The 20,867-nt window shown below is 39.0% G+C and overlaps 1 protein-coding gene across 8 annotated transcripts in view; it reads left to right on the top strand.

Moving 5' to 3' along the window:
- SIPA1L1 (signal induced proliferation associated 1 like 1) overlaps positions 1 to 20,867 on the top strand; it is a 370,770-nt gene that overhangs the window by 145,624 nt on the left and 204,279 nt on the right. The window contains exon 1 of one of the 8 annotated variants that reach the window (XM_039251857.1): positions 8,432 to 8,489. The exons of the other annotated variants lie outside the window; for them this stretch is intronic. The gene's annotated coding sequence lies outside the window, so the exon portion shown is untranslated. Of the gene's footprint in view, positions 1 to 8,431; positions 8,490 to 20,867 lie in introns of those variants that run through there. 8 annotated transcript variants of the gene reach the window in all.

The raw sequence follows: 20,867 nt of genomic DNA, 5'->3' as shown, positions 1-20,867 counted from the left end.
AAACACCTCTTCCTGAGTCTATAGGCCTTGATTGCCTTCAGCTCAAATTAATCCACAGTTTTGGAGCCAAAGTGGATTCTGCTCTTCAGTCTCACCTTTGAAACTCCCCTAAGAGGTTTCACGGTTCAGAAGTTGAGCTGGTAGCTTGCTTCATCTCACTGGACCAGTCTGTTAGTTCTGATGGTAGGTCAGTTCAGTTATTAAACTTCTTTCAGGCAGGCAGCCGGGTATTTAGTAAGAAGCAGTTTTGTGGAAACAAAAGAAAAACCATGGGTAATGATTGGAGGTGACTGTAACCCGGGTTTCTGAGTTCTGAGAGTAGCCAGTTGAGATTTCTAGATGTTGGGCTTGAAGCATCTTGACACAGAGCAAGGGGATGCCGAGGCAGTCTGACACAGATTTTCCTGGTTTGCAGTTTGAATGTGTCTGGTGAGCTGAGTGTCCCACACAGCCGCCAGAAGGGAGGTTTTCTGTACCCACAGGGTTGTGGTGATTTCTCTGCAGTGTGTATCAGGTTGATCCACTTTACCTTGTTCGGCTTCAGGAAGAGGGTAGTGTTGGTTCTCAGTGATTCCAAGTCAGAGGGTAGGAGAAGAATTGGAAATATTAGTTTGGAGAGTTGTAGCCAAATATTGGAGGAAACTAGGAAGAATTCAGGATCTAGTCCATTGTACAGGTTGAAAATAGAACCTTAAAAACAATGAACAGCGCTAGAATTGGATACCCACAAAGGTGTATATATTACTGAAACATAATTTTTCTCTCTACATTCACCCCCACATTTATCAGCTATAACCACAGTAAATTTTATTTGTTTGCAGTAAGCTTGGCCTGATTATTTACACAAGTGCAGCAAGAATAGTGATGGGAAGCCATGCCAGGGGCTTACTATCAGACTTAGCTTTATAATACCTTTCGGTTTAGGGTAACTCCTTTCTTCTTGAGGTCCCCAAAATATTCTGAGGTTTTTATGCCTGCCAGGAATTGACATTCGTTGCTCACCTGGTAAGGCTGCCAGGAACTCTAAGCAAGTACCAGGTAGTTTTTACTGGTAGGCTTTATTGGCTTTATAAAGTCCATTTTCGTTCCCTAAGCTGTCTGGTCTGGTCGTATCTGAGTCACGTGTCTTTTTCAAATATGACATTTCAGTCAAAGCCTTGGTAATATAACCAGTTTCCAAGTGTCTTGTTATGAGGAGAACAGATTCTTTTTTTTTTTTTTTTAAAGTTTATTTATTTTTGAGAGAGAGAGAAAGGGAGCATAAGCAGGGGAGGAACAGAGAGAGACACTCACAGAATCTGAAATAAGGCTCTAGGCTCTGAGCTGTCAGCACAGAACCTGACATGGGGCTCAAACCCTGAGCTGAAGATCATGCCCTGAGCTGAATTTGGACGCTCAACTGATTGAGCCACACAGAGGCCCCAAGGAGAGAGAACAGATTCTTATCGAACTTACGCAAGTAACTATGTTGCTATGAAAATACGAATACTCCCTAAGAGTTTTTGAATTCTGGAGGCATCAGAATGGGAGAAAAAGATAAATGTTTTATCTTTGTTCACAAATATCTAGTTTATCAAATTGCCGATAGTGTCAGAGAAAAGAAAAAGTGTCTGAAATCTGGAAAAATCTGCAAAACAGAAGAGAACAAACAGTTCTGCAAACAAAAAGTAATAAAAATTAGAACGATTCTCACCCATTCATTCAGTCCTGTGATCATTCTTATTGATCTTTATCTTACGTTAGCAGTTTTAGGAAGCCATCAGTTTCTCCATGAAACTGGGGTTCCATAAGGTCTTACGCAGTTCACTAGTGTGACTTTAATGTGATCAGAAACCTGTATTCTAGAGTCCTTGCCAGAGTCCTTTCCATGAATCTCTCTGAAGATGAAATGTATTTGCAAAGCATCAAACAGTAGCTCTCTATAAATGACAAAGACTTAAAATGGCCATGGTTAAAGGTCGAATGGGAGAGCTCACTATAATGGTATTGACCAGGACATTTGGTTATTTCTGTGCCATACAACATTTTAAAATAACCACCAGAACTACAAGTGACTCTTGACATTATACCACGACATATGAGACTTTTTTAGGAATTTCATACAAATTTTAGAATACTTATATTCATAACCCTTACCAATACAATATAACCTAAGAAAGTTTATCATCACTTATTAATTCCTTTTTTTTTCTCCATGAAGAGAGGAAACCTCTCTTTTGAGATGTTCCAGGGCCCTACGAAAAATCCTAATGTTAGTTTAAGGTCAAAAAGACTTCATTTAGAATTTGATTTTTGAGAATTTTGTCAAAACATCAAAAGCTTTGAACATTAGACTGAAGAAGATCATGGATCATTATGAAATTATGCTTAATTATCTATTTAACCAAAATGACAATAGAAGATTTTAAAGGCAAGTACAGAAGGTTACATAGTTGTGAATAAAATGTATCTCTTTTCATATTCAGAAGATTGGGTTTTCTTATGTAATCAAAGACCTGATAAAGATAAAGATAGCATCCTTTGGTAATACACAAAATCTGCTTTCCAAGCAGATTTACCTAAAAGGTAAAGAAACTTTCACGATCTGTTACCAACAGCAGACCAAAAGTTCAAGAAAACCTTGTCCTTTTAACAAAGACGATGGAACCACATCTGATTTTGCACCAGCATACTTTTGATATTAAAATTCATTCTTAATTGAATCCATTCCAGTCTTAGCCCACTTGACCGCACATAAAAATTCCTTTCCCAAGATTTTTTTTCCATAAATTTTCTACAACTTTTATTTTTTATGTCCATTCAGATTTTGTCTATATTTTATCCTCCAAAATAACTAGCTTTACTTTAGGACAGAATTTCTTTCTTTTCCCTTAGCGAACTGTATCTCCACCCCCTGTACCTTTGCTTACCCAAAACACACATCTTACTTTGCTTGCCTACAGAGATATTTCCCTAATTATTGCTAAGGGCGTTAGTTACATATATTAGGATTTCAAACCCTTAAAAACTTAATTTCTAGTGAAAATTAAGAGGTGAACAGTTGTGTGTTACTGGCAAGATTATGACTACATTTTATAATTTCTAGAATTATAAGCTTCCTCATAATGGCTTTCATTGTGGCAGAAGACATGCATACTAACACCCGTATTTATCTTTAGTTTCTCTATAATAAGGCAAAAAATCTGTGTTCAGTAATTAATGTTCAGTATTTTATCATATTTGGAATTAATCTAGAAGTTCAGTGAACTTCTGTCAGTTAACTTAGCAAAACTAATGGTGGAAGTTACCGAAGATGTGGGAAACTATTTTTAAGTAGATATACTATAAAACATAATTATTGCTAAAAACTCTTGCCCCACTTACATTTATTTAATTCATTTGTTTTTAACCATCATATTTAGATGTCAATCAGTTAGCCATCATCTTCAGTTATTTTTCTTGATGGCAAATTTTAACAGCCGTAACATGAGCTTATTTGAGTTTTCTTAAAGCTAGGTAGACTAGAAGCATTATACTTAATGCTGATAACTGTAAAGACATGTCTGTATTAACTAAACCAACAAACTTAAACTAGCTCTTATTTACTAAAAATTATCTTAGATCATGTGAACTTAAAAAAATTTGGGTTAGTTTCTATCATATTTCTGAGATTTAGGAATAGTTAATTTGATAACTATTTGTCTATAGGCCAGTTAAATAGAGCTCTTTACGAATTAATTCTGGCAGTATCTGGTGGTTGAAAAATATCACATATGTATAACATGCATTCATAGACATACATAAACACACAGACACCAACAGAGATCCCCCTACAGCGTCTGTTCTAAAATTTTAGCCATACAGTACTCACTAGTTTGTAAGTAATTGTGTCTCCGGCAGAGGAACAAATTAAGGTCATCCACTTAAATGGTTAAGGGTTTTTACTAATATTTTCTGGAGAAGACTTTTAGGGTTTATATTTGTCCTTGAGAAATACTCTCACGGAGCCTGTGGAAGAGATTGGGTGAGGGAGTCTTTGTAGCAATTTGTAGTTTAAAAACCATGCCCCACACGCCTTTCCCCCTTCATTTTAGGAGATCGTGGGATATGTTTTACTTATCTGCTGGGCTGTTTACATATGAAAGACATGGTAAGATTTACATTTTCAAGGGACAGAGAAAGAATGTAAGTTTTCACCCTTTGGGGCATATTTACCTAGAGTAATTACCATTTAAGTTTTAACTTTTTCTCCTGTGCAGGACTACTTTACTTCATGTTTTACAGTATCTGCTCATATCTGAAGGAAACAGGGAAGGATCTGAGTGGATTTTGAGTTGCTCTCAGAGTCATGCTTTTGGTTCCCTAAAGATGCAGGTTGCAAATCAAGAATTGTTGATTTTTGAACCCTTTTGCTTTCTTGCATTCCTGCAGGGTATCTTCAAAGAATTGGGTAGCTGCTTCTGTAATAATGTTTGGAGGTTGACTGGCCTAGCTAAGCACATTATTTTGAATTTGTTTCTTTTTAAACTATGGAGAAAGTGTGCTACTACGTTAGAAATTAAGAGATTTTTGTGTCCTGGAACTTCAGGGTTTAGTGAAGTGTGCCTTTAAAAAGTCTACTCAGTGTTCAGCAAAGGCCTTCAGATGCTCTCCTTTCTGTGTGCATTTTAACCTTAGACCAGTTCACCTTAGAGAGAAAAGCCTCGATTAATGCTTCTATTAGACACTGAATATCAGCCCCAGCTGAGACATTTCCTGGCCATTTGCAGGAGGCCTGGGAGAATTTCAGGCCGTCTGTTTTTTTGTGAGGGCTTTTTCCCCACCACGGGCCCTGGCTTATCTGAGCCCTGGCTTATCTGATAACTATAGTATAATCGTGGGTGAGAAGAATACTTCTTAGCAGCTAAACAGGGTCCTTGTGAGTGGAGCTGTGAGTGGCCATTCACCTTTTTAATTTCTCTTTAACTTTGATAGGATCTTAAAGTAGAGGTAGATGGGCTTTATGACTCAAAAGATGTTGCTGTGTGTGGGACATGAATTCTTTGGGTTGGGGGAGTCTAGGATAGATCCCCAAAGAACATTACCTGGGAAGGGCCGAAGCTGACAGAACCTAATTATGGAGCCCAGCAAAGCAAGCTTCACTATAGTCTGGATGCTTCTGCTAAATTCACTTCCTGGTTTCCATCATTCCTCTGAGTAACCTGTATACTCTGGGCTAGAGATTAGGTTGGTTTGCTCTTTGTACATCTTGTAGGGGAAAGAAAAGCTAAAACCAGCAACTGGGCATTCAAGGGATTTTTCTGAGGAGGGTGGACGGGTTTGGAACTAAGGGAATTTGCTGAGGAGATGGGGCTGGATTTTGAGAAAGGATTTATGTTGGATGATGTGAATGTTAATTTTTGTACTAAGTCTAATTTTTCTTCTTTCATCTTAATTAAGGAAGACTCTAAAGTTAACCATTATGTTCCTTTGTGCTCTCTTATTAAGTGTATCTTTCCATAGGTACCATAAGACAATTGTTTAGGATGAGAGTCCTCTAAATTTTTTTTCTTTCAAATATAGCCAGTTCAAAGGATCCATCATCTGGCCATTGATGAGTAGGGTCTTCTATTCGCCTCTGTAGTGACACAAACTAATATGCCTTTTTATGGCTTAACCATGGAAATAAGAGGTGTCCCGAAAGAGGGTGCAAAAGATGCAGCCCTTAGGGTGCCTGGGTGGCTCAATCATTTATGGGTCCGACTCTTGATTTCAGCTCAGGCCATGCTCTCATGATTCGTGAGATCAAGCCCTGCAGCATACTCTATGCCAGCATGGCAGTGTGAAGCCTACTTGGGATTCTCTCTCTCTGCCCCTCTCATACATGCACATGCATTTGCACACAGGCAAACATGTTCTCTCCCTCTCTTTCAAACTAGATGAATGAACTTAAAAAAAAAAAAAAAAAAAAAAGATGCAGCCCTTATCAAATCCAGAGTGTTCTTTCCCAGAATAACCCTAGGAAAGGGAGGACCTTCTTTTTCACAGGCAGTAAGAATGGTAGTGGAAGAAGTGAGACGTGGGACTCTGACACAGGGCAGGCACTACCAGAATGGGACTTTTCTAGCACTAATGAGACAATGAACGTTGAAAAGACAAAGGCCCTTTATGGACTAGGACCCCTTATGGCAAACTCCTGAGAGCTGGCATGGCCGGACAAAGAGGATGCTCCTTGTGATTTTGTGTCTTGGAATCCCAGTGTGTTTGACTGGCCCCCAGATGTACATCGGTACCTACACCTTGTGGGTGGTGGAGACCAGAGAGAACATTCTCACTGGTCACAAAGCCAAACTCTCAAGGCATAGAGCAAGATGAAGGAAAACCTCATCTGGTTTCTACATAGGGCACTCAGAGCAAAGTTTGTCTAAACAGACCCTGGTCTGGTGAGAACTATGAACTCACCGGTCTGCAAGGCTGCCTTGAACAAAAGGCTTACGGGACCTGTGCCTGCATCCTGCTATGGTTTTTCTTCTTATGACAAACGATACAAAAGACAGAGACAAAAGAAACTAGTGATCATCTCTGAAAGGAAGGGGATCAATAGAAAATAAGAGTGCCCCTAAAAAACCATTACCGGAGTTGCTATACCCAAGGACCTAATTCACACAGAGCTAATATTTTCTCCTGCCAATCTGAGTTTAGAAAAAGACTCCTACCGCACTCACTTCCACCTGACCCTGAGGGCAGAGACCCAGGGGACTAGTGTGTGTGGTAAGCATTGTCTCCTCCTGCCAGCTCCTGTCCTGGTCCCAGGATTTCTCAGCTTCGGCAGCCCCGAGTGTGTAACACCCCGCTGAGAGCCCCACTTAGGGCACCACAGCTGCAGGGGAGGAAAATGTTCCCTTCTTTCCTTCTAGATTCTTTGGCTAGTTTAATAATTAAACTGGCATAAGACAGACGAACAGGAGAAAAACAAATGTAATTTTAGAGCCCTGAATATATGAGAGGCTCCCTGGCAGCCAGGGAATTGGTTGGGGCTTATTCTCCATTCTTCAGGGCTTAAGGAGAAGGGAACAGGGGTCTAGAGTCCCCAAGGGAAGGAAGACATATTCCAGGAAGATGAGAAGAGCAGATGTTTGGTAAACAGATGTTTGCCAGGCCACACAGATAAGTCTTTCTGATAGAAAATGTTATCTTTGCTCTTGGCTCCCTTCCTAGTACAGGACCTCTGTTGAAACTCTTTTAGGCAGTTAAGGGGGAAGGGGAGAGAAACCAACTCTCCCTGAGTCTGTAGGCTTTGATGGGTTCAGCTCAAAATAATCCCCATGGCAAAGGGGCATATTTTGGGGTCACATATTCTGCTCCCCTTCGCTTATTTAATAGTTATAAGTGTACAGAATATTACTTAGGTAATTAGATAGTTCTAAAATGATGACTACTTCATTTTTGCTTTGATGCATATTTCTTTATTGTTAATGAGGGTGAGTGTTTCCACATGTCTCTACTTTTGAGTTTGTATTTTTAAAAATTTGTATTCATGTTCTATATCCCATTTATCAATCTTCCGAAAGATGTGACAGAAATACCTATCCTAGCCTTTAGAATTTCCAAATTGTCACCTTTTTAAATGATATGTGCAGGGACATTCCTGCTAGTCTGGTGGCTTTTGCCAGTGTGGTGCTTTAAATTCTTACAAATCTTCTAATGTTAAGTGGACTTCTTCTCTCCCCGTTACATAGAAATTTGCAGGAAAACCTAGTAACTTTTTTCTGTGTTAACTGACTAGTTTCACTGGAGTAGTAGTACACGTTATTCTCTTACATGTAACAATTTGAGGAAAATTTTGTTGTTGAGTTCTGCCACGTATTTTTTTTTTCTGCCTTTGCTTTTTATTTTGAAATGTTTTTAACAGGTAAGATTAAAGTTAATGGTTTAGATATGCTATGGTAACTGGTCACTGAAAAATGGCTTTTGAGAACTTGGTTCTAGTACTTACATTGACAATAATTCAGAGACCCATCTTTCTGTTTTCACCTTAACCAGTTAATAAGTAGCCTAGTTTCTCGGGTCGTTTAAGTTGATTTTGATTGATGTTGTTGTTACTTGGTTTTGCTATTAATTAAATTAACTTACAGGGACTCTGATCTCTCTCTGCAGTGCTAGTGTCACGGCTGAGTGTGTTTTTGTTGCTACCTCTGCACTATCCCGTACTTAAAGCCTTCCTGAATGTCTTACTTCTTGAACTCACCTTTCACTTACTGTTACCTTACTTTCACTGTTTTGAATTGTGGGCATTTCCTAGAATTTCATCCATAGTTGCTGTCTTCTCTTATACATTCTTTTTCGTGAGCTCAGCCCTCTTCCATTTCCTCTATTTCAAACCCACTCTAAACCACACCTCAAGCCCTGTCTCCGGTGAACAGCCAGAGACCCATATTTTCAACCCCTTTCTTGTCTCTGTGCTTCTTTCAGCAGATTTGCAAGCTTAAGTGCCTGGCCAACAATGTCAATGAGTAAAAGCAGGCCCCAGGGTAAGAAAAAATATTTTTCTACACTAAGAAAAACAGTAGAGTAAGTGGAGTGATAAATGGCCCTTGCCATAGGCTGAGTGTCAGGAAGACAGAGTTGGGGACAGTGGGGAGGGGAGATCACAGGCCCCATGCAGGCTGCTTGGCTGTGGCCATTTGGTAGGTGCCATGTGGGAATGTGGGCCTAAGGTTACCAGATCTTCTAGTTTTTAAAGGAAAGTGTAAATGAGGATTTGCTTGTTAAACTATCTGAAATTTAAAGGATGGGCTGAATTTTTTAAAACACTGCGTCGGCCAAAAAAAACATGTCCATGGACCAAGTTCAGTATATAGGCTCCTAGTTTATAAGCTCTTTTTGTAAAGGTGTTTTATGTGTTCTGTGTTATTATCAAGCTCTCCCCTATCTCCCATTCTTCCTTTCTGTGTCTGTTCATCTAACCGGAGAACCATCTACCCAGTTATTTAAGTGAGGCACTTCCAAATTATCATTGACACCTTCTTATCTCATTGCTTCTTTATTTTGGAGAGGGATCTGGGTGAAGGGAAAAGCTTTTTATGAATGAAGGTAGATTTGGACTTGTTAATAGGCAGAAGGGAAGAAGCCAAAGGGAGAGGATAATGGACAGAACCAGGATGTCCATTTGGAATGGATCCAGGGTGTAGAATCTCTTTTTCTGTGTATGGATCTCCTATTTCCTTGAATTTCTTGAGGAAATTTACTGTCTTTATAGAAACATGTTCTTGGTTTTCTTTTTCACTGGCATTCTTGAATTCCATCCTTCTTTTCCATGTTGCTGAATGTTCTGGAGTGGATAGTGATTATATTGGAGAGTTAAACTTTTCTTCTCCCCTCTTAGGGTCTCTGGCTGGGCCTGAGAATTAAGTTGACCTAAGATGGATTGTAAAAGCATAAATATTTTTTAACATGTACATGGGAGCCTTAGCAGAAAAAAGAAGACCCAAAGAACCATTGGGACCTACGTGTTTATATATTAGTAGTGATTTTGGAAAAGAAACTAAAATGTATGGGGAGGCTAAAGTAAGGTAATAGGCTTTATTTTAAAACAACTTTTTATATGGATTCTTCTTAGCTTTGACTCCCTGTTTCTGGTGTTCAGAATGTTCTTTTCCTCCAAGAGCAGAAATGGGAGTTTTCATATGGGAGTTTTATCTCCTGTTTTCAGAAAGAAAAGGGGGAGGTCAGCATACCTTTCTTGCACTTGGTTTTTTGTTTTTTTTTTTTAATATTTTATTTATTTTTGAGAGAGAGATAGAGACAGCATGAGCAGGGGAGGGTCAGAGAGAGAGGGAGACACAGAATCCGAAACNACATCCATTTGAAACCAAGTTTTTATAATATTTACATTTACTACTTATTCTTTAGAACACTAAAAAAAATTTTTTTTCTTTTTTTTAATATTTTATTTATTTTTGAGAGAGAGATAGAGACAGCATGAGCAGGGGAGGGTCAGAGAGAGAGGGAGACACAGAATCCGAAACAGGCTCCAGGCTCTCAGCTGGCAGCACAGAGCCCGATGCGAGGCTCGAACCCATGAACCGTGAGATCACGACCTGAGCCGAAGTCGGATGCTTAACCGACTGAGCCACCCAGGCGCCCCTCTTGCACTTGTTTTTAAGAAGTGTCTGTAGCTCAAAAAAGTCAGTATACCAAATCAGTATGTTTTGGAGTGTCCTGTGTTGAACCACTTTGATTGTTTATCATCGATTGATTTGTAGTAAATAGTAGAATCAAAAGATTGAATTCAACATTGTCTACAGGTTCTGTTTACCTGGTAGCGCCGTGGGCTCTGGTTTACAGGATTTATGGGTGAGTTTCCCATACGATGTATGAGTTAACTGGTCTTCGGAGTGCAGGTAAACTCCATTATAAGTTATTTGGAACATTGTCCAGCTTCTCTTGTCCAAAGTATCCCTGCGGTATTCCTCCTGGCTTTAATCTGGGGCTAATGCCACCCAGTACATTCTTCTAGAGAAGGGACCCATGCAGGTAATCCTGTTCTTTTTTTTTTTTAATGTTTTATTTATTTCTAAGAGAGAGAGAGACAGCGTGAGCAGGGGAGGGTCAGAGAGAGAGGGAGTCACAGACTCTGAAGCAGGCTCCAGGCTCTGAGCTGGCAGTCAGCACAGAGCCCGACGCGGGGCTCGAATCCACGAACCGCGAGATCATGACCCAAGTGAAAGTCAGACGCTTAACCGACTAAGCCACCCAGGTGCCCCGGTAATCATGTTCTTTAATTACATGCCTCACCATCCAGCATGTATTTCTGCTGACACTTACTTGGGTTTTCCTAGAGTCTGCTAGGAAAGTGTATTTGAAGGTTAATCCGCTCCTCCTCCTCCTTCCTCTCTTCTCCTTCCTCCCTTCTCCTTCTTCTTCTTCCTTCTCCTCCCTGTCCTCCTCCTCCTTTTTTAGAGAGAGATTGAGTATGAGCAGGGGAGGAGCAGAGGGGGAGAGGGAGAAAGAGAATCTTAAGCAGGCTCCTCAATGTGGGGGCTCCCATCTCACAACCATGAGATCATGACCTGAGCTGAAATCAAGAGTCAGTTGCTCAACCAGCTTTGAAGGGGTTGAGCCTCGATCCTCTTACTTTGAAGGGGTCTTTCAGCTCTGTTGAATTTTTTTTTCAATCTGTTTCAGTGTGCTTTCTATTTCTCAGGACTTGTCACTACTCTGATCTGCCAGTGTCATCTGTCCTGGGATTTCCTATATTTCTATGAATTTATTTGTATTTTTACTTTTTTTTAAAATAAAATTTGATATAGGAAGAAGGTCAGAAGGTAAATTTATGAGTTACTAGCAGTTTTGAACCAGAAATCTTTTCTTTTTATATAGTTTTGCTTTTCTATTTCTACTTGTGCTGTTTCCCCTCAATCCCCTGTCTGTGTACAGATCTCAAATGTAGCTTGCCATTTACTTTTGATAACTCTCTATGGCATTGCTAAATGCTAAACTGCTAAAGGTTCTTTGGCCCGGAGTGTTTCTGGCCTGTTGTTCTGCCTGGGAAATACTGTTACGGAGACATACAGCTCAGTAGCTCGACTTAGAGCCTGTGTTCAATACTGGGATCCAGTAGCACTTAGTGCCCATGCCACCTTATAGAATTGTATCTGTAGCTTCCCTGGCCCTCCTGAGAATTGTGGATAATAGTAGTATCTGCCATTTAATGTTGTGGTGAGTGGTTAGATGGGATAGTCGAGGTCAAACACCTGGAACCTAGTAAGCCCTGAAGTACTGTTAGCAGAATTTAAAAGGTCTGCTGATCAAGTGCTCACCTTGACAGCTCTGCCGCCCATTGCCTTGTTTTGTTTTGCCCACTTCCTTCCCAGCCCTCTTCCCCCTTCCCTTCCCCAACCCCCAAGTTAGAAGTCCTATTCCCTTGTTCTTCGCACAGCATTCTGTCAGACAGACTGTGCTCTGGCGCCCTGCTCACAGTCTACTTTTATTTTAAGTTAGGTGGGGAGTATGTCAGTCACTAGGGGTGGTCTTTGGTAGACTGGTGATGCCTTTGTTTTCCCAGGTAAACTGAGCTAAATTAAGGTGTTTCTTTCTTTGTGTGACCAAAACCATTAAAACTCATAGTGGGATTCTCATTTTGCCTAGTGTATCAGTTAAGACTCTAGAGAAAGAGGATAATAGGAATATACACATACGTGTGTGTGTGTGTGTGAAATATATATTTATCCCCAGTTTTATTGAGAAATAATTGATATACATCACTGTATAAGTTTAAGGCCCATAGCACGATGGTTGTGAAATGATTCTGACAACAGGTTAGCTAATGCCCATATTCTCATATAGATAGCAGTAAAAAGAAAAGAAAAGAATCTTTTCCTTGTGATGAGAATTCTTAGGATTTACTCTTAAAACAATCTCCCTACATATCATACAGCAGTATTAGCCATGGTCATCGCGCTAGACATGGAAGACTTAACAGGTCTTCTAATTGGAAGGTTCAACCTTTTGACCACCTTCCTCCCTCCCCCTCCCCTCTGCTTCTGATAACTACAGATCTGATCTCTTTTTCTATGAGTTTGGATTTTGTTTTGTGTTGTTTTCGATTTCACATAAAAGTGAGATCATACAGTGTTTGTCTTTGTCTTTCTCTGCCTGACTTATTTAGTTAGCATAATGCCCTCAAGGTCCGTCCATGTTGTGGCACATGGTAGGATTTACTCTTTCTGTATGACCGATTAATATTCCATTGCATCTACAGATTGCAGTTTATTTATCCATTCACCCAGAGATGGACACTTAGGTGTACTGTAGAGAAGTGGCTCGTGCTTTTGCAGGGGCTACGTGTCTGAAGTTTGTAAGGCAGGTCTTCAGGCTGGAAACTTAGGGAGAAGTTAATGCTGACTGTTCTGAGGAATTCCTTCCTCCTTAGGAAACTTCAGTTTGGGGGATTAAAGCCTTCAGCTGATTTGCTGAGGCCTTCCCACATTATCAGGGGTAATCTCTTTCACTTAAAGTCAACTGATTTTTGTAGCTGTTAATCACACCTACAAAATACCTTCACAACAACACCTAAATTAGTGTTTGATTAAATAACTGAGTACTGTAGTCTAGCCAAGTTACCATATAAAACTATCACACCTAATGTGGGCTTAACCAGTGTAGAAAGACACTGTGTGATTGCTTAAACATTATGTTAGTAGATTTTAGGCCACAAATGCTGATGTCATCAAACATCCAATTGAATATTTATGCTTCAAGTTCTTAACAGTTCTGTTTTTAGTGATGGTAGAGCATGTATGGTGATGGTGAGGTCTGTGCATGTTTATCCAAATTATCTGGGAAGGCTGTTCTCTCCCATTTTGAGTAGTTATAAATATGACATTTATGATTTGAGCCTGTTTCCTTCACGCTTATTTTTAGTGAAAAGATCTGTATATTGGCTGAATTTCAAAAGAACCTGGTTATTTAGAATTCAGGCCAAATGCACAGTTGTTACTGTAGAGAGGAAAGCAAACATTGCCTTCTGATTATTCAGTGTTCTCTAAAGGAAAGAATGGAGAATTCATGTAGCAAAATTATGGCTTAATAAATTTAGTGATGGGTAGACTGATAACACGTAGTGCATACCCTTGAGAATGAAAACTAAGGCTTCCCCAGCACACTTCTAGTGTATGCCGTTGCAGTTCATTTTTTCTGTTAACTGGTATAATTGCTTCTTACATAAGTAAAGATCGTTACCTCTGCTTAAAATAGAAATCTATTCTATGGGCTGTGGAATTGCTTTTAAAAGAATGCTGTTAGAAAGCAAACAAAATGAGTTAAAGGTGAATCAGGTAGAACTGTCACTTGATGTCTCTATGTAACTTACAGTCTGTTTTATTAAAGACTTTAGTACATATTCCTACCCATGTAAAATATGAGCCATAATACTCTATGTTCTGAACACTATTTAAAACATTTAATTTTTAAAAAAATATTTATTTTTGAGAGAAAGAGAGAAAGAGAAAGAATCTAAAGTAGGCTGCAGGCTCCAAACTGTCAGCACAGAGCGGGGCTCAAACTCACAAACCGTGAGATCATGACCAGAGCCAAAGTCGGACACTTAACCGACTGAGCACCCAGGCACCCTAAAACAGTTAAAATCAAGAAAAATGTATCTTTGGTGCCAAATTTAAATATGTAATTTTTACACATTAACGTTTTACACGTTAATTAAATTTTACACATTAACGTTTGTTAACCCTATGGTGTAAAGAAACTTTTGTTTGAGGGAGGTTACTTAGGGGCACATCACACTTGAACCTCCCAGCCAGGTTAGCCTAGCAAACGGTGGGTGACACAGTGTTGCTCACTATTAGAGGTTTAATGCTACAACTCTGAGCAATTGTGTTCATACAAATGTTTTGTTTTGGTTTTAATCTTATAGTATTGATTTGAAAAGTTGTTTATTTTGAGGTAGAAAGTTCTATGGTCATAATATATATATTTAAATGAATCAGTAGTCTAATTGCTATGAGCCTGAGAGAAGTGATCTCGTCTCTCTTGGTAGTTGACTTGCAGAATAAGGTTTTTTTTTTTCTTTCTTTAAATATGTTTTGTCTTTTGAAAAACTAGTGTGGATGATGCCTTCTCAAGTTGTTTGGTTTTTTTTTTAAATGTTTATTTATTTTTGATAGAGAGACAGACAGAGCAGGGGAGGGGCAGAGAGAGAGAGGGAGACACAGAATCCGAAGCAGGCTCCAGGCTCTGAGCTGTCAGCACAGATCCCAACATGGGGCTTGAACCCGCAAACTGTGAGATCATGACCTGAGCTGAAGTTGGACGCTTAACTGACTGAGCCACCCAGGCACCCCTCAAGTGTTTTAATTGCACTTTGGGAAATTAAGTATCCTCTTCATTAAGTAATAAACAAGATCTACAGTTTTTTGTTTTGTTTAATCTAATGTTTGCCATGGGCTCAATATTGTGTTCAAAGCTATAGAGAATTATATTATGATCTCTTGGAGGACTTAATGGTCTATGTCTTGGAAATATCCACAATAGTGAGCATAAAACTGTAGGAGGCTTTTAATGACTATTAAGTAGTACTGACCCAGCCTTTAGTGAGCTTGTAATCTAATTCGTTAACATTTTGTATGTAATTCCTTGTTGTAAAAATATATAGGGAAGCTTTCCCCCTTGAATTTTTCCACATTCATGCATTTAGCATCAGAGTTCACTGATTTTGCTGCAAACAAAATGGCATTTTATTTTCCTGTTGGAATTTGGGTTGTTTGCACTTTTCTGTGGTTATGAACAATTGTATTCATCTCTGGGTGGCAATTCTCCTGGTGACCATAAACTTGGGAGTAGAATTACTGGCCTGTATGGTATGACCATGCTTGACTGTTTTCCAAAGTGATTGTATCATTGTATGATTCCCATCGGGGATCCTGAATGTTTGCACTGCCCCACACCTGTGTCGCACACTTGACGTTGTCTGACTTGTTAAATTTTGTCAGGCTGGTGAGTGCTTTTTATTTGTGTTTCCCTAATTACTAGAGGAATTAAGTATTATTTTATGTGTTTAAGAAGCTTTTATATTTTCTTTTATAACTTTCATCCATTTTTCTCTTAGATTGCCTTTCTTAGAGATTCATTAAAGATTCTAGATACTTTATTATTTTGTTGGTTATACATCTTCTAATTTTTGGTCTAGCCTTTTTTTTTTATGGTGACTTTTAATGAACAGAAGTTTTTTATTTTAATGTAGAATGAATTTATTTTTATGGCTTTTCTTTTTTATGTTGCTAACCTATTCTGGAGCCATAAAATAATCTTTTACTGTCTACTAAAAGTTTTATAATCCTGCCTTTTATATGCAGGTCTTTAGTTAAATTAGAATTGATTTTTCTGTAGTTAGTGGAATAGAGATTCAGTAGAGATTAATTTTCCACCAATGTGAATAAACACATGTGCAAGTACCATTATTAAATAATTCAACCTTTCTCTGCTAATCTACAATTCCTGTTGTGTTGGAATTGATAGTTGGTAGGGCAGGTGCCTCACTATTATATTCTTCTTATGAAGTATCTTGATTCTTCTTGAGCCTTTGACTTTCCTTGTAAACTTTGTAATCACCTTGTCTTGTTCCTTGAAAAGTGCTACAGATGTAGATATAAATGTGTGTGTGTATAAGTCCGTGGATATTCACTAGCGCTATCACTCAAAGTGCCTCAGCATAGTACCCAATGGCAATGAACACCTCTAGCACTTAGATTTTGATTTCTAAATACCAAATTCCTTTGTAATAAAAGGAACCAGGACTCCTTGTTTCTTTCCAGGGTAAGAAAGTACAAAATGAGACTGAAGCATTTATTTTCAGAAAGCTCAGAGAAAGCACAGAGAATGATGTGAAAATGACTTAGAAGCCATCTTGACGGGATTTACTCTGGCCAGATCTGGGACAGGTTGGGCTACAAAATAAATCATGGTAGTAATGTATTAGAACAAAACAACACTGCAAGCATACTTCTTTTCATTGTGTTTCACTTTATCACACTTTGCAAGACAGTGTGTGTGGTTCTTTTTTTTTTTTTTTTTAAATAAATTGAAAGTTTGTGCCAATTCTGTGTCGAGCAAGTCTTTGGCTCCATTTTCCAACAGCATTGGTTCACTTCATGTCTCTGTGTCATTTTGGTAACTTCCACAATATTTCAAATGTTCCATTATTATATTTGTTATGGTGATCTGTGACCAGTTATCTTTGTAACTGTAACTGTTGTAATTGTTTTGGGCCTCATGAATCCTTCCCACAAGGTGGTAAACTTAATTGGTAAATGTTGTGTTTGTTCTGACTGCTCCACTGACCAGGCCACACCCATCTCCTTCCGTCTCCTCTGGCCTTCCTTCCCAGACACACAACAATTTTAAATTAGGCTAATTAATAACATACAATGGCTTCTAAGTGTTTGAGTGAAAGAAAGAGTCACGTGTCTCTCACTTTAAATCAAAATCTAGAAATAATTAAACTTAGGAAGACCTGTGGAAAGCCAAGATAGGCTGAAAGCTAGGCATCCTGTGCCAAAAAGCCAAGTTGTGAATGCAAAGGAAAAGTTCTTAAAGGAAATGAAAAGTGCTGCTCCAGTGAACACACAAATGATAAGAAAGTGAAACAGCCTTATTGCTGATACGGAGAAAGTTCTATTGGTCTGATCAGAAGATCAGACCAGCCACAGCATCAAAGCCTAATCCAGAGCAAGGCCCTGACTCTCTTCAATTCTGTGAAGGCTAAGAGTTGAAGAGAAGAAGAAAAAAGATTGAAGCTTGCAGAAATTGGTTCATAACATTTGAGAAAAGCAACCATCTTAGCATTAAAAGCGCAAGGTGAAGCAGCAAATACTGATGTAGAAGCCACAGCAAGTTCTCTAGAAGATCTGGTTAAGATAATTACGGAAGATGACTACACTTAACGATGGATTTTCAGTGTACACTAAACAGTCTTCTGTTGGAAGAAGATGCTGTCTGAGGCTTTCATAGTGAGAGAAGAAAAGTCAGTGCCCGGCTTCAAAGCTTCAAAGGCCGGGATGACTCTTGTTAAAGGCTAAGACAGCTGATGACTTTAGTGGAAGCCAGTGCTCATTGACCATTCTAAAAATCCTAGGGCCCTTCAGAATGCTACCAAATTTACTCTGCCCATATTCTCTGAATGGAACAACAAAGCCTAGATGATAGCACATCTGTTTGCAGCATGGTTTACAGAGTATTTTAAATCCATTATTGAAACTTGCTTAGAGAAAAAGTTTCCTTTCAAAATAGTACTGCTCACTGACAGTGCAAACCTGGTCACCCAAGAGCTCTGATGGAGGTATACAATCAGATTAATGTTGGTTTCAGGTCTGCTAACACAACACCCATTCTGCAGTCCAGGGATCAAGGAGTAATTGTGACTTTGAAGCCTTATTATTTAAGAAATACATTTCATAAGGCTATAGTTGCGATAGAAGTGATTCCTTTGATGGATCTGTGCAAAGTAAATTGAAAACCTCCTGGAAAGGATTTACCATTGTAGATAGCATTAAGAACATTTGTGATTCATGGGAAGAGGTCATTATCAGAATATCAACATTAGTAGGATGTTGGACGTGGATTCCAGCCCTTGTGGATGACTCTGAGGGGTTCCAGACTTCAGTGGAAGAAGTCACTGCAGATGTGGTGGAAATAGCAAGAGAACTAGTATTAGAAGTGGAACCTGAAGATGGGACTGAATTGCTTCGATCTCAGGATAAAACTTGAACAGATGAGGAGTTGCTTCTTATGGATGAGCAAAGAAAGTGGTTTTGTGAGATGTAATCTAGTCGTGGCGAAGATGCTGTGAAGGTTGTTGAAATGACAACAAAGGATTTAGAATATCACATAAACTTAGTTGATAAAGCAGCAGCAGGGTCTGAGAGAATGACTCCAATTTTTTTTTTTTTAAGTCTGTTTATTTTTCAGAGAATGTGCACAAACATGGAAGGGGCATAGAGAGGGGGATAGAGGATCCGAAGTGGGCTCTGCGCTGACAGCAGCGAGCTGAAGTTGGATGCTCAACTGCCAAGAGTCCCCGCAGGAACCCCTGAATAACTCCAGTTTTGAAAGAAGTTCTGCTGTTGTTAAAATGCTATTAAACAGCACACATGCTACAGAGAAATCATTCATGAAAGGAAGAGTCTGCCGGTGCACAAAAAACTTCATTGTTGTCTTATTTTGAGAAATTGTCATAGCCACCCTAACCTTCAGCAGTTACCACCCTGCTCAGTCAACAACCATCAACGCTGAGACAAAACCCTCCAATAGCAAAAACATTACAACTTGCCAAAAGCTCAAATTGTGGTTAACATTTTTCAATAAAGTATTTTTAATTAATGTATGTACATTTTTTATACATAATAATGTGATTGCACACTTAATAGACTACAGTGTAGTATAAACATAACTTTTATATGTGCGGGGAAACCAAAAAAATTATTTGACTTGTTTTATTAGAATGTTCGCTTTCTTTTGGTGGTCTGGAACTGAATGCACAGCTTCTCCAAGGTATGCTTGTATCCATCTATCATCTCCTAAAATAATATATATAATGAAAAGCATGCTATCTCTGATTTAAGTTCAACACCTATGTATATCTATCTGTATCTATTATCTATAGAAACATGTATGAAAATCTATCTTATCTCTGATTTGAGTCCAGCATCATAGAGTTCATTCTGGCCTTTCTTCTTTCTTTCTTGGTTTTGTCTCTAGCCTCAGAGTACATAGTCAAGATAGTGGTCTCTAAAGACGGGAGGTGAAGTTCTTTTCCCCTGCATTTCTGTGAGCGGTTACATTGTGCGTTTGTAATGCAGTCCATGTGTCACTGATCGTATTTCATTTTCAGTTACCCCCACATTCGGGTTGATTTTTAATTATTTACTTTCTTGATTTTGTGAAACGTTACCATGGTTACAAATGTCAAAACTAGACAAAAATGTGTATTTGGAGACCTGTCACTCCTCAATTCCTTGTATTCCAGATGTTCTGGCCACCACAGATTTCTCGTTACTCCTCGGTGCCTTTGTGCATTCTCGCCCTCTTCCTAGAATGATGCTGTGCTCCCTCTTCCTAGTTTGACCATCTTTAATTGTTCAAAACCCATTTCACTTCTTACCGGCTATGGGAAGACTTCCTTTCCTCACCCTTTCTCCCCACTCCTCCTCCATGACACTTCTTCCTGTTAATCCTTAGCTCCATGGCACTTGTGAATATTGTGTAACTGTCACAGCTTTTAATTTAAATTATCGATGCATATATAGGCTTATAAAGAGGTTTCTGAGCTCCTTAAAGATGGGAACATTATCTTTGCGTTCCCAGCATCTAGTGCAGTTTCTCACATGTATCAGGTATGCAGTAAATGCAGTACAGTGAATGGGTTTTACTTTTTATTTTTTCATTTTATTTTCTTTACTCTTTGGCTCTTTATTTCACTCATAATATAAGCCCATACAGAGAGAATGTGAATCTTTATAATGTGCCCATGATCTTGTCTCTGACAATTTTGTGTTCTCTGCCTTTCCCAATATTTTTGGGCACAACCCTGGTGAGTTAATGGCTTCCTCTGATCCCTGGAATGTTATGTATCGAATTAAGTTTTAGGCATGGTATAGATGGGTAAGATGAAGTCAAGATATAGAAACTGTTTGAGGTATGCAGACCTAGAAAGTGAAGACTATTTTATCTGTCAGGTTTGCTTCTTCAGCCTCAAAAACTGGAAGAAATTGTACAGGAAACAAATCTATTCAACAGTGTTTTAAGAGCTCTAGTTAGCTTTTAAAATGTCATTACTGTTGTCCAAAGGACACCTCTTAAATTGTGTTTCTAAGCTGTTCACATGACTTTTATTCTGTGTATAGATTATTTAGCAGATGATATTAAAAGGTGGGGCTTAGTTCTACCAGTTTCTTCATCCACCATGTGTTACTTTCCTCTCCCCTCTGCAGTGCATTCCCTTCCTGCCACTCCTGTGTGTTCCGCCTCACGGCTCTTTCTCCACAGCGCACCTGGAACTCAGAACAAAGGTTTGGTTGCTGGGCAGATGTCACACTAGCTAAAGAAGGGCTCTAGGATTGTGCTTTGTGAGGGCTCAAGGCTTTCTGCTGATCTGAGTGGTTGATGTCGAGAGAATCTGGGCTTTGAAAAATCATCCATTTACACTACTGGCCTGTATTCTTTCTTTCTCTCTCTCTCTTTTTTTTTTAAGGAAATGTTTTACTTTTTTTTTTTTTTTTTACTCTTTTATTTAATGTCTACTTTTGACAGAGAGACAAGGAGAGAGCATGAGTGGGCAAGGGGCAAAGAGAGAGAGGGAGACACAGAATCTGAAGCAGGCTCTAGGCTCCGAGCTGTCA

This window comes from Hyaena hyaena, unplaced genomic scaffold, assembly GCF_003009895.1.
Source record: "Hyaena hyaena isolate Hyena2069 unplaced genomic scaffold, ASM300989v1 scaffold_400, whole genome shotgun sequence".
In the NCBI taxonomy this organism is placed as follows: domain Eukaryota; kingdom Metazoa; phylum Chordata; class Mammalia; order Carnivora; family Hyaenidae; genus Hyaena; species Hyaena hyaena.
The sequence above is the reverse complement of the archived record's forward strand: the minus strand, read 5'-3'. Positions and strand labels throughout refer to the sequence as shown.